This window comes from Leuresthes tenuis, unplaced genomic scaffold (assembly GCF_036924035.1).
Source record: "Leuresthes tenuis unplaced genomic scaffold, fLeuTen1.0.hap1 SCAF_18, whole genome shotgun sequence".
NCBI classification, from domain to species: domain Eukaryota; kingdom Metazoa; phylum Chordata; class Actinopteri; order Atheriniformes; family Atherinopsidae; genus Leuresthes; species Leuresthes tenuis.
Window position 1 is genome coordinate 29,914,345 of NW_027325372.1, and position 15,035 is coordinate 29,929,379.

Genomic DNA, 15,035 nt, shown 5'->3' on the forward strand with positions numbered 1-15,035 from the left:
AATGCGCACTTGTAGCGGTGTTCTTTTTATGGCCATAGTGTCACTTTGCACCTCCGCCCACCCGCTGCACTGAGCACTCTTCAGCCCTTTTAAATGGTATAACTTTACACTACCGCACGCTCCAGCGAGCACCATTCAAGCAACAACTTTGGACTCCAGCTTTGAACATCGGCACAGTCGCAACAAGTAAGGCGACTCTACTCAGCGAAGTCACTCCGCACAGTAACAAGATTTCTTTTGCACAGACAGAAAGGGCTTCACCCCCAAAGGTAAAGCCTGCCAAAAATAGAAACAATTCATTAGTGCTGCTCTCCACAGAAGTCTTTAGTAAAAGGCGAAGGACTTGTACGTTATGAAGAGAAACCAGAGTACGATTATCCATCACTGCGGGAGCAGGGCATCAGGCTAGTTGGCATAGCCACCTTCCCCATGGTGAGCTTTGCTTGGTTGAGACGCTTGCTCCCCCCCCTTGCTCCTCGGCTGACCAAGTAGGAACAATCGGGCCCTATTCGATGGCTGCCTTGTCTTTTACTCTGTGCAAAAGACAAGGCAGCCACAAAACAACACGGGAACACCGTATTGAGGCTTTGTTCTGACCGCTCATTCGGTGTCGCGTTTCTTTCAAGCAATTCTCCCGGTTAGCCCGCACTCGGCTCGCTCCCAGAGCCGTGTTAAAGTCTGCTTCGCATTCACTCTCTTTTCTCAGCAGATTAAAAGAAAGTTTCATCTTGGGCTCCCTGAAACTTCCATCCTGCACCGCTGTTTGCTTTTTCACAAGAGCAGAGGAGAGCGCACCGTTCCCAGCGGCACTGCAGTTCCGGGTCGATGCTTGGAGTGAACGGAGCAAGTTCAGACATTAAACTTATAAGAACAGATACTACACTTGATCTTAGCCAAAAGGCCGAGAAGCGATAACTGTCCACTGGTTCACGTCCGAGGGCCCTTCCTGGCACAATGCGCACTTGTAGCGGTGTTCTTTTTATGGCCATAGTGTCACTTTGCACCTCCGCCCACCCGCTGCACTGAGCACTCTTCAGCCCTTTTAAATGGTATAACTTTACACTACCGCACGCTCCAACGAGCACCATTCAAGCAACAACTTTGCACTCCAGCTTCGAACATCGGCACAGTCGCAACAAGTAAGGCGACTCTACTCAGAGAAGTCACTCTGCACAGTAACAAGATTTCTTTTGCACAGACAGAAATGGCTCATCCGCAAAGGTAAAGCCTGCCAAAAATAGAAACAACTCATTAGTGCTGCTCAACGTTGTACTTTGCAGTAAAAGAAAGAGCAAATCTAAAGATTCAGGAATCCGAGAATAAGCTTACTTCCATGAGTTCTTCACGATTTCGGATTTTGCTATAAAATGAATTCCTTCACTCAAACTAAATTAAAACTGCTAAACCGCTAATCTGTTACATGCAAGGCAGATGTCAAATTCACCGAAATAGGATCTAAGGGTATTTGGCCAATCGAGCTGTAGCAGCTTCGGTAAAAGAGTATAAGTTGAAGAGTTTGTGAATAAAGGTGTGCGCACACATAGTGAGTTGTAGGAAAATAGGCAGGGAGCAATGCCGGCTGGGGTATAGGTTCTTGTATGTTGTCTGACTGTTTGATTTGAATGTGTTGTGTAAGTGTCCTGTTGAATGTTACATGTTTGGGCTTTGACACGCTTCACTGTGGTTGTTAACTGTGTGGTGTGTCCTGAAATGTTATATGTTTGGGCTGTGTGACATGCTTAATGCTTTTCAGTAGCAACCCACTTATTCATATATAGCAAATGACAACATAAGAAGTCCGGACATACTTTGATAGTAGTTGTAGAAGTATCCTTATTGATAATAGATAAACTAATTCATAGTGATAGAACAGTAGATGAACAGGTGCCTGCACATATCTCATGAAAATAAAATGGGTGTATGATTGCTGACGGCAGAGCAATACTGCCAAACTTATGAGTTCTTGTGGCAAACTTGATTCAGTGTCTTGACGTGTATACGCTGTTACGCTGACTTGTCACAAGAAACAAAGTGTGTTTGATAAGATCCGACCATTTTATTACGGGAGGATCAGTATGTATGGATTCTGATGTGACTGATAAACCCATTCGTATCTTAAGCATAATCTAATACGTGAGACAACGCCCTGGCACACAATCAAAAAAAAAAAAGAGAGAGCGGTTTTGTGTCCCCACAGTCCATAACGTAGAAAAGAGAGAAAAAAGCCTTTCTGATTTGTTGTGTGTGCTCACAGTGCAGAGTGTAGAGAAAAGAGAGAAAAGAAAGCCGTTTTGATATCACGGGTGTTGGGACTTACACACACACATTTCTGAATTGAGAAAGGAAATTATTTTAGAGGAAGCACTAGAGTTTAGATCCCACATTTGTTGATAGGCATTCATTTAATTTTTCTTTTAATCAGTTTTAAAGTGAATACTAACTGAGAAATGAAAAAGGTGAAGAGTTTAGAAGCTTGGTTCAAGAGCAAAACTTGGTTTATGATCAGCTGAGTCTCTAAACAGAACAGCAAAGGGCTTCATCGAACATTTAAAAAAGATTCAGATTGTTAGAATATCCAGAATTTATAGGAATGGTGGTGATTACTCTTATTTTCTAGAATGGAAATAACTGCACCATGTCTGTTTTATGAATTTAAGGGGCTAAAAAGTTTTGTTCTCATTTTTCTATGATTAACCGAATGTATGTGAGAGTCCAAACAGACAGAAGGGTTACGGCCGAGCGCTGGACCTTCCAAAAAAGATGAGACAGGCTGGACCCGTGCCATACTAGTTAATGCCTGTCTGTGGATAACAGGTTCTTTAAACTCTCACACACACAAACTCACACACGTTCGCACACATACACCCATACACACACACATTCTTGAACTTGCTGCAAGATTAAACCTTTGCATTAACTGACTCCAGCAACTCTGAGTCTCATTGAGAGACTTTTCTCAACAATTGGGTCCTCAAACCAGATCTCAACGTTTTTTCCACTTTCCAGGGTCGGAGCTGAAACCGTGCACGGGGGAGTCCAGTACTTCTAATGAAAGACGCCCTGCTGAATTGCGGTAATTAGGGGCCAGTGTCCACTGAAAGGGGGAAAAAGGGACGAGATCGTACTTTTGAATCAATGGCCAGAAGTCATTGGCAGTGCAGGCATCAACAATAATGGTGTTATTTCATCCATTAACACTTAAGGTACCTCATGCAGTGGCTGTGATATGGTTACTTAACAAAATATCTTTACCAGACATCTCTCCTACATAACAGTTCTTCTTTCACAGCCACACCTTGTTGTCGAGAGATGTGCTACACTTAATCCATCCACACTGCTACCTACCCCACAGATGGAAAGCCTCATGATTGCATGTCAGAAATAACCATCAGTGTTTTACCCAGGCCAGACTTAACTGATATACGTTATGAAAATGCAGAAATAACTATATTTATTCAACAGATCAAGGAAAAAAACCCTGATGGCACAAATGCTACAGGATTTGCAGTAGTAACAGAAACTGAAGTTTTCTTAAAACAACCACTACCAAAAAATTACTCTGTTCAAGCAGTCGAATTGGTAGCTTTAACTGAAGCTTGTAAATTAAATAACAAAAAGGTTGTTAACGTTTACACTGACAGTCAGTATGCCTTCTCAACTGTACATGTGTTAACACAGCATTGGAAAAACAGGTATGTTGACATCCACAGCTAAATGTATAAACTACAAATATTTTAGCATTATTAGATGTTATTCAATTGCCATCTACAATAGACTCGTATGAATGACCGGAAGGAAAACCATACTGCCAAAGAATTTGTTTAAATATGCTGCAGTATTGAGCCACGGACCATGTCATGTCTCAACAGGAGGGATGGAAGCAATAATGAACCAGGTTTTTACAGCATATGGTTTTACTAATTATTAAAAATTTTTTTTAGAATAAATAAATGAATAAAGTTTTGTCTAGCAGGTCAAATATGTGCAAAATACATTCCACAGGGCAATCTAAGACCAAAACGAAGATAATTCCCTAAGCCAGTGTATCTTTTTCAACATATTTGTTTGGATTTCATTATTTCATTATTTTGTAGATTTCATTGAACTAAATTAATGTTAAGGGAAACGATTCTGCTCAGTGACAACAGAGGTTTTTACCAAATGGTCTGAAATATTTCCACGTGCACAAGCAGATGCACTCTCAGTAGCAAAATCACGGGTAAAATAACTCATTTCTAGATTTGAAATTCCTGAAAAGATCTTCAGTGATAATTTGACACACTTTGTAAACAATGTCATCTCACTGATGGCAAAGAACTTAAAATAGACCTTAGAAACCACTGTGATATAGAAGGTTTCGCTAACACATTGGAATTGTTTTACTATTTGCATATGCATGTGCAGTGAAGAATTGCTTGCTGCTGATAAATGCAAAGAAGAACAGCTTACACATAAATGCTCACATATAGGCTGCTGAATGCAATGAAGACCTGCTTATCCAGTAAAGTTCAATGTCAATGTGTAATATTCAATTAGGATTTGCAAAACAGTGAAGTTAAACAATGAATGGGTCCATAGTCGGTATGAGAAGACTACAGGAATATTTACCTGGGTGTACGTTCAAACAGAGATGAGAAAATTGCGATAAGTTATTGTTTGTTTGTTTGTTAGTATGTATATGAATGTTATGTGTATAAACTGTGTTGAGTTGTAGTTACTCAGTAGTGTCTCAGTGAAACAACCGACGGGGGAAGCCTTGCGGTGACAACAAAAGCAGTGTTTTACTGATCAGTCAAGTTGCTCCAGTGTACTCCATACAAACTGGTTGGCTACTGAAGGGATAGAAAATGGGGAATACTTGTTTTAAAGCAAACAAGGAATTAGATGGGAAAAATACATGTTTTAACGGGACCCAGACAATATTAAATACTCAGACAGATGGGAGAAGAAGTGTAGTTTTGTAGGAAATCACAAAATTATTATATAAAATTAGTGAAATCAATTGAAGAATGCCTTTCTGAAGAGCTGTTTACCACAGATGAGCAGCTTTGCGACCAAGCACATTGTAGATCGCTTTACTGACAAAATGATCTAGTTTAATGGATTGGTTTAGACATGCATAACAGCATTTTAAGAACAAAGAGAGAAACAAAAAGGGACAACGCTTCATGGTGGAAGGTGATGTATAAATAACTGTGTATATGATGAAGGAGAGACCATTTGAGCAGCACAGCCATTTCGCAGCACAGGGACAGCAGTCCAAGTTAAAGGATCTCCCACGTGGTATCACCTGTCACACTGTGTCAAGGCATCAAAAGAAGAAAAAATCCCCAAACTCAAGGACAAAGAGACGAAGACTCCGGTGAACGAAGAGAGAGGACTTACAAACCAGAAATACAAAAGGATGCTCGATATCAAGATCCAGAAGAAGAGGCTAACAATGCCACGAACACTTACGATGCTGGGAATGATGCCAGCAATGAACAGAGAAGAAGATTCAGTGTCATCAATCTGCAACACGTGCCTCTAATGAGGGGGTGAATATAGAATCCTCAACGATTACAACGTCTCTGGGAACTGTGACAACAAACAAGGTTTAAACCATTTTGATATATATTCTAACCTATTGGCTAAGGAATAGTGCTGAAAATGAGGTAAATCTAATCCACCACTGTCCTTGGTCTTCTGTAGGGTTTTTAAACTAATACGTGGTGGTTTGTTTTTCCACAGAAATTTGGAGATGCATGAATCTAGTGACTTAAACCAAGTAGCAGATGGTTTTATGGGGATCATTGAGAACAAATAGTTAACTTTTGGTAGTGTCATCATTTTAATGGTTGTAACTCTCCCCATAAGTGATATAGGTAAGGACTTCCAACGAGAGAGATCGTCCTCTACTCTCTTTAATAATTGCACATAATTTAGCTTTGTTAGCTCTGAGATTCTGGAGGAAATGTTTATGCTTAAATATCTAATATTACCTGACTGTAAAGTGATCGCAGGTATATTCTGGACCCTACAGTTAATGGGCAGAACTGTGGTCTTAGACCAGTTGATAGAGTAGTCACAAAGTGCCGAGAATTTATTTATGAGTGTGATCGTGTGAGTGAGAGACGTCTCTGAGTTCTGAAGGAAAAATAATACATCATCAGCATAAAGACTTATTTTATGCGCAATATTTTGGGGTTGGATGCCTTTAATATTTCTATCTTATCTGATAGCAGCTGCTAAAGGTTTGATGAAAATAGCAAAAAGTGAGGGAGAAAGTGACCAACCCTGTCTTGTACCTCTCTGCAGACTGAAGCTTGGAGAAGTTTGATCATTTGTCCTGACACTTGCATTTGGGGAGCTATATAATATCCTTATCCAGTTGATGAAGTGTGACCCAAACCCGAATTTGTTTTATGCTGCGAATAAAAATTTCCAGCTCACTCCATTAAATGCTTTTTCTGCATCTAGAGAGTCGATTGTGGTTTCCAAGTTGTTGATGGTAGAATAGTCTATGAGATTAATGATCCGGTTTGTGAACGAACTGTTGTGCCTACTGCTCTTCAGCCTGTCAAATGAAACTTAGAATTTAAAACGTGACAAATGAACGAAGACGCAAGGAGTTGAGTCGTAAACTAATCAATACTGTTTTCTGTGCGAGGACCCGTCAGTCGAGGAGTTGAGTCATGAACGAATCAATACTGTTTCCTGTCCTGCTGACTGAGCTTATGAAGCTGCCGCCTGCCATGTGGTGAGGAAGGGTACTGCATGAAAATGAACGAATCACTCACTGAGACAACTCGTTACTCCCGAGTCATATAAAAAATTTGTTCATATCGAACGAATCGCTCACGAACGACACATCACTATCTATTTGACGAGTTATGCATGAATTCGGATTTTGCAATAAAATTAATTCCTTCTCTCAAACCAAGCTCAAACTGCTTTGTCCTTCATATTTATCTACTTCTAATCTAGTTTCAACAATAAACAACCCCACATCATATTTGCTCTTCGCCCAAAGATCATTGGGCACTTCAGCCAACATGGGTATCGAAGACAAATCTTTTTCAGATTAAAAACATGCTTCAAAATGTGATTCTGTGGTAGGAATTAATTCCACAGTTCTTTGACAATGCATTGTACTCAAAAATGTTTTTTTGTATGCTGACAATTGTTCAGAAAACATCAAATTTGGATCAGCAGGTGAAACGGTCCAATCTGTTTCTTTCTGACATGTAGCAACAAACTCTCCCACACCTTGTCAATGCCAGTGTGTAGGTTTGGCCAAGGAAATGTGAGGGCGAGTACCACAAACATTAAAAAAATCGAATTGGTCTGGAGTGAGCGACACAGCCAATAAAGTAGGCGCACATATTTTTTCACTTCTTCTCATAGTCATTGTCAGGCCCCAAAGAAATGTGTGATGTGCAGTGCAAATCAGCAGGTTGCATGAAATCAGAAAGGGGTGAAACTAACGCTTTTGCTTCTTCCACTAGTTGTTTTGAAAAAGGAGAGCTGGGAAGTTTCCACTCATAAGCATATGTAAGTGCAGATGAATCAAACTGCACTGCTGTGAAAACTTTGTCAGGCTGTAACATAACGTTAACACCCTCTGGTGTAGAAGTTAAAATAATGCCTAATTTACACATGAGATCACAGCCCATCAGGTTAATGGGACACAACTCTGATAACAAAAATGAGTGTTTGAAGGAGAGCCCATCGGGAGTGACACACGCAATGGGTGATGTCATTTTCTCCTTCACAACCTGGCCTGATGCAGACATAGAGTAAACGTGGTTTCCACTTAACTTTGGAGGACAATCAAACTCCCCTGACGTCACTACTGATGAACATAAGTTCCTATATTCTGAGAGAAATATCTTTGCTCTAGGACGGAAATAGCATGCAAAACTTTACTACGTGAATCACAGTCGGCAAGCGTTTCTTCACTACACAGAGCAGGAAAAATGTGTGAGTGTGTTTGTGCTATCACCCATTAGTGGAGGCTCCGCTGCCGCGTGACGTCCAGAACCTGCCTCCCACCCTCAGTCAGCCTTTTGCCCAATTTCATCATTTTTCAGCTGTGGACACAGCCACAGTAAAAACAAATATTCGGATCATAGCTCTGGCGTGGCCCATTTCGACCTCCTCTCCCACACGTCCACGTCTTCGACTTCGGCCTCGTCCTCTGTTTACACCAACTGCGTAATACATGGTCATGGCTGCCAAATGCAGCTCCTTTTCACACTTGTCCTATATCTTACGCTTCTCAACTTGGTTCTGAGCATGGCGAGCATATCGGCGAACGTCAGCCAAACGAGGACCCTCACACCATCCCACGTAAATGTTCTTTACTTCAGTGGCGGCATCTGGCATGAGGCCTTTAATTATTGCATTGCATGCAATACTCTCCCATGGTCCTGATTCATTACCCAAATCCCTTGGTCTCTGATGACCGCTGTGCTTGCTGACTTCCTCAAGGATGCGGTGTACAAAATCATCAGTCCCTTCACCGGGTTTCTGTTTGCAGGTGTAAATGTGGGACATATTGATTTTGGTTGGAAATTGAGTGGTGATGGCTTGACACAGTCTTTGGATGGCTGCTTCATATTGAGCGTTATCATTATGTCCTTGTTCACTGTTGGTAGGTCGCAAATCCAGTTGTAGCATACTGGCCTCTATTTTGCAGAGGTCGGTCAGTTTGAACTTTTTTGCCAATATGCGACGCAATTCAACCCCGGTCGGGCAGAATTGTGCGCAGAAATCTCGCAACTCATCAGCAAAATGGGGTCCAGAAATCTCTGGATCTGGTAAGCATTGTTATGCTTCCATGATGTCAGTCTCAGTCCAGGGTCGATAAACCAGTAATGGTCCAGTGGGAACTGCAACTTTAACCATAGGCATGGTTTGAATCTGGTTTTGTTTTTTCTCACGTTTAGATCTCTGAAGTCCAGATTGTGGGTAAAGGATTTTTGTCACTTGCGTTAAAAGTTCTTGGGCAGGTACGCTGGAGAACCAAACGTCTTCCTTTTCCTCATCATCGGACCTATGTAACTGATGTTGTGAGGATGATGGAATTTCTTCCCGAGGGAGGATGGAAGAAGTCCCTTCTTCCCGAGAGCCAGAGGCTTGTGGCAGGGCTGGCTGTTGTTGTTGCAGGCGTCGTGGAGGGCAGGAGTCCAGGTCTGGATCTGGCACAGCGAAAGCGCTCAGGGTGGGGTAAAGAGGTGCAGAAGGAGAAAAAATGTTATCAGTGGAATATGGTGGTGGTTTAAAAGAAGATTCAGTCTTAATCAGAGCTGAATTATCTTTTCGTCCATATACTAAATTATTATCATCATTCCGTCATGGCATTTGTTTAACATTTTCCTTTCTTTCTCTTAATACACTTTATTTTTTCCAACATTCTATACCTTTCTTACTTCTTATTTAAACTTAATTTTCTTTTTTTTGCTTCATCTCTTTCTCATATTTGCAAAACTTTTCTTCTAATTTTCTTATTTCTAACATACTAAAAGAACCTTCAGGTGGAAAACCTCTGGACCATATTTCTTTTTCATTTCAACATGCTTAGGTCCCCCGGTAGGGTCAAAAGTCTGAGACCTACTGTTTCCCATTCTCAGACTTGGAATGGGGAAATATATTCCTTAACTCAAAGGACGTCTCCAATGAGGACCTTTAATCTGTACTCACACTTCTTCGGAGTACTTCACACTTCTTCGGACTGCTTCAAAAGTTTCACTTACCCATGAAATCTCTGTCTCACTAATGACACAACCGGGAAACCCTCTTTTATTCAAATAAAAACTAAAAAGCAGTCCTATCGTCTCAGACTATCATATTTAAAAAATGATCCCAGCGCTGGTTTTCAGGAAAAGGACCTGCCAGTCCTCTCTCTCAGAAAAGGCCTTGGAGGTATGAGGCTGGAACAGCTACTTCAGTCCAGGCTGGCCATGCACTGCGGTCCGGTCCAGAGACACCAGTCGAGGGATCCTGTTCGTGATGCCAAAATTGTGGACATTGAAGGGCATGTTGAAGGTGTGAATGTCCGACCATAGTTGGTAAAAAGCGGGTAAGAAAAGGTTAAAATACCCGACTCTACAAAATCAATAGCGGGAGCGGAGTTGTTCGGCTAAAAGAAGGTGTGAAAGTCCGACCATGGTTTGTAAAAAGCGGGTAAGAAAAGGTTCGAATGCCAAAATATACACCATCAAAAGCGGAAGCCGAGGTGTTCGGCTGCAAGTAGGTGTGAATGTCAGATCATAATTTGCAAAAAGCTGATGAGAAAGGTGTGAATGACCGACAATAATTGCTGAAAAATGTGATTCTGTGGTAGGAATTAATTCCACAGTTCTTTGACAATGCATTGTACTCAAAAATGTTTTTTTTTATGCTGACAATCGTTCAGAAAACATCAAATTTGGATCAGCAGGTGAAACGGTCCAATCTGTTTCTTTCTGACATGTAGCAAAAAACTCTCCCACACCTTGTCAATGCCAGTGTGTAGGTTTGGCCAAGGAAATGTGAGGGCGAGTACCACAAACATTAAAAAAATCGAATTGCTCTGGAATGAGCGACACAGCCAATAAAGTAGGCGCACATATTTTTTCACTACTGTTTCCCATTCTCAGACTTGGAATGGGGAAATATATTCCTTCACTCAAAGGACGTCTCCAATGACGGTGTGAATGACCGACAATAATTGCTGAAAAATGTGTTAGAAAAGGTAACAATGCCGGACCATTCATCATCAAAAGCGGGAGAAGAGGTGTTCCGCTGTAAGATGGTGCGAATGTCCGACCATAGTTGGTAAAAAGCGGGTAAGAAAAGGTTTGAATGCCCGAATATATACCATCAAAAGCGGAAGCGGAGGTGTTCGGCTGCAAGAAGGTGTGAACGTCCGACCAAAGTTTGTAAAAAGCAGGTAAGAAAAGGTGAGAATGCCCAAACATACACCATCAAAAGAGGGAGCGGAGGTGTTCCGCTGTAAGATGGTGCGAATGTCCGACCATAGTTGGTAAAAAGCGGGTAAGAAAAGGTTCGAATATCCAACCAAACAATCAAAAGTGGGAGCAGAGCTGTTCGACTGCAAGTAGGTGTGAATGTCCACCCATAATTCCTGAAAAATGGGTAAGAAAAGGTGCGAATGCCCAACCATACATCATCAAAAGAAGAAGTGGATGTTTTCTGCTACAAGAAGGTTTCAATGTCCGACCATGGTTTGTAAAAAGTGGGTAAGAAAAAGTTCGAATGCCCGAACATACACCATCAAAAGAGGGAGCGGAGGTGTTCCGCTGTAAGACGGTGTGAATGTCCGACCATAATTGGTAAAAAGCGGGTAAGAAAAGGTTCAAATACCCGACTGTACACAATAAATAGCGGGAGCGGAGTTGTTCAGCTACAAGAAGGTGTGAAAGTCCGACCATGGTTTGTAAAACGCGGGTAAGACAAGGTGCGAATGCCCGACAATGTATGATCAAAAGAGGGAGCGGAGGTGTTCGGCTGCAAGGTCTGAATTTCCAACCATAATTTGTAAACACCGTTGAAGAAAAGCCTCGAAAGCCCGACTATACACCATCAAAAGCGGGAGCAGAGGTGTTCAGCTGCAAGAAGGTCTGAATGTCCACCAATAATTACTGAAAAATGGGTAAGAAAAGGTGTGAATGCCCAACTATACATCATAAAAAGCAGAAGTGGATGTGTTCTGCCACAAGAAGGTTTTAATGTCCGACCATAGTTTGTAAAAGGCGGGTAAGAAAAGATTCGAATGCCCGAACATACACAATCAAAAGAGGGAGCGGAGGTGTTTCGCTGCAAGAAGGTGTGAATGTCCGAGCATAGTTTGTAAAAAGTGGGTAAGAAAAGGTTCGAATGCCAGAACATACACCATCAAAAGAGGGAGCGGAGGTGTTCCGCTGTAAGAAGGTGTGAATGTCCGACCATAGTTGGTAAAAAGCGGGTAAGAAAAGGTTAAAATACCCGACTCTACACAATCAATAGCGGGAGCGGAGTTGTTCGGCTAAAAGAAGGTGTGAAAGTCCGACCATGATTTGTAAAAAGCGGGTAAGAAAAGGTTCGAATGCCAAAATATACACCATCAAAAACGGAAGCCGAGGTGTTCGGCTGCAAGTAGGTGTGAATGTCAGATCATAATTTGCAAAAAGCTGATGAGAAAGGTGTGAATGACCGACAATAATTGCTGAAAAATGTGTTAGAAAAGGTAACAATGCCGGACTATTCATCATCAAAAGCGGAGAAGAGGTGTTCGGCTGCAAGAAGCTGTGAATGTCAGGCCATAATTACTCAAAAACGGGTAAGAAAAGGTAGTATTGCCAGACTATAAATGATCAAAACAGGGAGCGGAGGTGTTCCGCTGTAAGAAGGTGTGAATATCCGACCATAATTGGTAAAAAGCGGGTAAGAAAAGGTTAAAATACCCGACTGTACACAATCAATAGCGGGAGCGGAGTTGTTTGGCTACTAAAAGGTGTGAAAGTCCGACCATACATCATCCAAAGCAGGACTGGATGTGTTCGGCTACAAGAAGGTTTGAATGTCCGACCATAGTTTGTAAAAAGTGGGTAAGAAAAGGTGCGAATGCCCGACAATGTATGATCAAAAGAGGGAGCGGAGGTTTTCGGCTAAAAGAAGGTCTGAATGTCCAACCATAATTTGTAAAAACCGGGGAAGAAAAGGCTCGAAAGCCCGACTATACACCATCAAAAGCGGGAGCAGAGGGTTTCAGCTGCAAGAAGGTCTGAATGTCCATCAATAATTGCTAGAAAACATGAAAGAAAATTTTCGAATATCAAACCGCACATGATCATAAGTGGGAGCGGAGGTGTTTAGCTGCAAGAAGGTGTGAATGTCCACCCATAATTCCTCAAAAATGGGTAAAAAAAAAAGGTGCGAATGCCCAACCATACATCATCAAAAGCAGGACTGGATGTGTTCGGCTACAAGAAGGTTTGAATGTCCGAGCATAGTTTGTAAAAAGCGGGTAAGAAAAGGTTAAAATACCCGACTGTACACAATCAATAGCGGGAAGGGATGTGTTCGGGTACAAGAAGGTGTGAAAGTCCGACCATGTTTTGTAAAAAGCGGTTAAGAAAAGGTGCGAATGCCCGACAATGTATGATCAAAAGAGGGAGCGGAGGTTTTCGGCTGCAAGAAGGTCTGAATGTCCAACCATAATTTGTAAAAACCGGGGAAGAAAAGGCTCGGAAGCCCGACTATAAACCATCAAAAGCGGGAGCAGAGGTGTTCAGCTGCAAGAAGGTCTCAATGTCCATCAATAATTGCTAAAAAACATGAAAGAAAATTTTCGAATATCAAACCGCACATGATCATATGCGGGAGAAGAGGTGTTCAGCTGCAAGAAGGTGTGAATGTCCACCCATAATTCCTGAAAAATGGGTAAAAAAAGGTGCGAATGCCCAACCATACAACATCAAAAGCAGGTGTGAATGTCAGATCATAATTTGCAAAAACCTGATGAGAAATGGTGAGAATGCCCGACTATACACCATCAAATGCGGGAGCGGAGGTTTTCGGCTGTGAGTAGGTGTGAATGTCCGACCATACTTGCTTAAAAATATGACAAAGCAGTTTTCACTTGGTTCTAGTGAAGGAATTCATTTTATATCAAAATCCGAAATTGTGTAGAACTCGTGGAAATAAGTTTATTCTCGGATTCCTAAAGGTTTAGTGTTGTTCTTTGGTATACTGCAAAGTAATACTTTCTATTTTGTTGAAACCGATTCAGACATGGATAAATATCAAGGACAAAGCAGTTTTAACTTGGTTTGAGTGAAGGAATTCATTTTATATCGCACCTTTTTTTACCCATTTTTCAGGAATTATGGGTGGACATTCACACCATCTTGCAGCTGAACACCTCCTCTCCCGCATATGATCATGTGCAGTTTGATATTCGAAAATTTTCTTTCATGTTTTCTAGCAATTATTGATGGACATTGAGACCTTCTTGCAGCTGATCACCTCTGCTCCCGCTTTTGATGTTGTATAGTCGGGCTTTCGAGTCTTTTCTTCCCCGGTTTTTACAAATTATGGTTGGACATTCAGACTTTGCAGCCGAAAACCTCCGCTCCCTCTTTTGATCATACATTGTCGGGCATTCGCACCTTTTCTTAACCGCTTTTTACAAAACATGGTCGGACTTTCGCACCTTCTTGTAGCCGAACACATCCCTTCCCGCTATTGATTGTGTACAGTCGGGTATTTTAACCTTTTCTTACCCGCTTTTTACCAACTACGGTCGGACATTCACACCTTCTTATGGCGGAACACCTCCTCTCCCTCTTTTGATGGTGTATGTTCGGGCATTCGAACCTTTTCTTACCCGCTTTTTACAAACTATGCTCGGACATTCAAACCTTCTTGTAGCCGAACACATCCACTCCTGCTTTTGATGATGTATGGTTGGGCATTTGCACCTTTTTTTTTTACCCATTTTTGAGGAATTATGGGTGGACATTCACACCTTCTTGCAGCTGAACACCTCCGCTCCCACTTATGATCATGTGCGGTTTGATATTCGAAAATTTTCTTTCATGTTTTCTAGCAATTATTGATGAACATTCAGACCTTCTTGCAGCTGAACCCCTCTGCTCCCGCTTTTGATGGTGTATAGTCGGGCTTTCGAGCCTTTTCTTCCCCGGTTTTTACAAATTATGGTTGGACATTCAGACCTTCTTTTAGTCGAAAACCTCCGCTCCCTCTTTTGATCATACATTGTCGGGCATTCGCACCTTTTCTTACCCGCTATTTACAAAACATGGTCGGACTTTCACACCTTCTTGTAGCCGAACACATTCGCTCCCGCTATTGATTGTGCACAGTCGGGTATTCTAACCTTTTCTTACCCACTTTTTACCAACTACGGTCGGACATTCACACCTTCTTATGGCGGAACACCTCCGCTCCCTCTTTTGATGGTGTATGTTCGGGCATTCGAACCTTTTCTTACCCGCTTTTTACAAACTATGCTCGGACATTCAAACCTTCTTGTAGCCAAACACATC

The 15,035-nt window shown here is 41.8% G+C and overlaps 1 non-coding gene and 1 pseudogene across 1 annotated transcript; both read right to left on the minus strand.

Annotated features, from left to right (window-relative positions):
* Positions 1-258: 258 nt before the first annotated feature.
* LOC140275874 (U5 spliceosomal RNA) lies at positions 259-372 on the minus strand. Its single transcript, XR_011908582.1, has one exon. It is a non-coding gene; the product is annotated as a U5 spliceosomal RNA (small nuclear RNA).
* A 412-nt stretch (positions 373-784) lies between these two features.
* Positions 785-913, minus strand: LOC140276266 (U2 spliceosomal RNA; annotated as a pseudogene).
* Between the last annotated feature and the right edge of the window lie 14,122 nt (positions 914-15,035).